We start from the raw sequence: 2,434 nt of genomic DNA, 5'->3' as shown, positions 1-2,434 counted from the left end.
CTTGAATTCTATTGATTGTAGCCAGCCTGGATTTGGGAGGAAGAAAATGAAACAATTAGGAAACAATCTGGGAAAGGTGGTAAGGGACAAGGAGAGTTAACAGTATATAGCCACTGTCATTTTTACAAAAAATCAGCTTTATGTGTGTGCTCAATAGGGCTTCACAATAACTAAAAATCATATCAGATTTCCCCTGATATGTCTAAATTCCATGAAGGGACATAACTTTGGGAGGTCAAATGTCATCTCTCTATGTTATTCACCAAGTACCTGTCAGTGCTTTTACAAATGGGAAAGAGTGAACTTAAATAAAATTTGGAACAGCAGGCATGTATAAAAGGACAGGTATTTCAATTAAGGCAGAGAGCCTTAATTCAATACAAAAAGTTAGCTTCAGCATTGCCCTATAGGCAAGAATCTTATATTATAAATATTAGTCACATGTATCCACAAACTCTTATTGTGGATCACTGTCTTCACAACACAAAGGGATGGGTCAGACTGTGAATATCATTTTACATTCAAATCAACAGAGATACAGAAAATCAAATTCTTGGGGTAAAATGGCAAACACTATTTCATTTAATTCCACCAACTTTGGCCAGATCCCTCTTTTTTGGCAAAGCCCCAACTGGGGATCAGGGTACCAAAGCTTTTTTCCTTTATCTACTGTAACATTTATTCAAGGCCTCTAGTCTACCTCGAGCAAATTCCAAAGAGCAAATAATAATATTATTCAGACCAGAATTTTGTAAAGCCCTTTCAGTGCCTTGGACAAAAGGCAGTGGTTAAAGACAAAGTATGATTATGACTCCAGTCCCTGTACCCAGGCACACTGGCCTCTAATCTTTCAACAGCCCTTTCATTCCCATAACAATTATCCCAGAAGCAGCCCCATCCTGATCCTTACCCCCTACTCTCCTCTACAAAAAAGGGGTCCTCTGCCAACAGACAACTGCCTCAAGAGTGCTCAGAGTGGGCCTCCCCGGTGGCACAGCAGTTGAGCGCTGGGCTGCTGCCCGCAGCATCTGCAGCGCCGGTTCGATCCCCGGCCTCCGGGCGAGGGTCCCATATGGCGCAGCAGACTTCTCCTGCCGCCCGCTGCTCCCCTCAGCAGTGTACTTCGTCACTCTGCCTGTTCTGCTCTCCGCTCTGGCTCTGGTGAATTCTCTCACCCTCCCGCACTTCTGACTGTACCCTGCGCTTGTATAAATAAATAAATAAATCTTAAAAAAAAAAAAAAAAAAAAAAGATTGCTCAGAATAAGCCAGAACAGGAGAGAAACAATGTAAGAGCAAGACCCAAGCTATACTTGAAGGAAAGGACACCTGGAAGAGTGATGATGAAAGAACACCAACAAAAATATGTAAGGCCACAGAATGAGAAACAGTAACGAGCTATTGCAAGCAGGCTGTTTTCCTCCTCCTACTTAGATTCATGTATTTTTGTGCAGTATTCCTCACAGACTTTTCTCCCCCTTTTCAGTAGCCCTGTTGAACATCTAAGCAATAAATACCTCCTTCAGGCCTGGTGGCACAGGGGTTAAAGACAGTGCTATCAAACTATCACCAGCCACTGCAGTACGAGTTCCATCCCCAGCAGCGAGGTAGCAACCCACATGGCGCAGTAGGCCTCTCCTGTCTTGCCCGCTGCTCCCCCAGGAATGTATTTATTTCACAGGATCTACCTGTTCTGCTCCCGACTCTTTGGTGAATCCTCTCACACACACCCCCACCTCTGGCTTACACCCCAGTTCTTGTATGTATAAATAAAAATAAATCTTAAAAAAAAAAAGGGCCTCCCCTGGTGGCGCAGCGGTTAAGTGCTGGGTTGCAAAGCTGCCCGCAGCCTCTGCAGCAACGGTTCAATCCCCGGCCACCGGGTTAGGGTCCCACATGGCGCGCAGACCCCTCCTGCCACCCCCTGCTCCCCTCAGCAGTGTACCTCGGTCCTTCTGCCTGTTCTGCTCCCTGCTCTGGCTCTAGTGAAATCTCTCACCCTTCTGCACTTCTGACTGTACCCAGTGCTTGTATAAAATAAATAAATCTTAAAAAAAAAAGAAAGAAGCACTCCAGAGAACCTTCCTCAAAAGCAAATGTCATCCACTTCCACACAAGCCCAGACTAATGGAACTTTAGTTTTATAATGGGACTAGAAAACCCACTTGCTTTGCCAGCCTAGATGACCAGGTATGAGAAGTAGAAAAAGTTCCCATGAGAGTCACCCACACCCACGGTGCAGAAATCATCATCTGGGGAAACTGGCTTAAGGTCCTGAAAGAAGGGATCGCTATCCTTTGAGGGAAGAAGCTGAGAGACTTTACGTCTAAATTCAGAAACAGAAAAAAGCTCGTGAATGCTTATGTAACTCTGTTTAATCACTGACTTGATAAGCAGAGGGCTTCTAAAGGTCACACTGTAGGGGCCACTGAATT

The sequence above is a fragment of the Talpa europaea genome (genome assembly GCF_964194135.1).
Source record: "Talpa europaea genome assembly, chromosome: 12".
In the NCBI taxonomy this organism is placed as follows: Eukaryota; Metazoa; Chordata; class Mammalia; order Eulipotyphla; family Talpidae; genus Talpa; species Talpa europaea.
Note: the sequence above shows the minus strand (reverse complement) of the source record.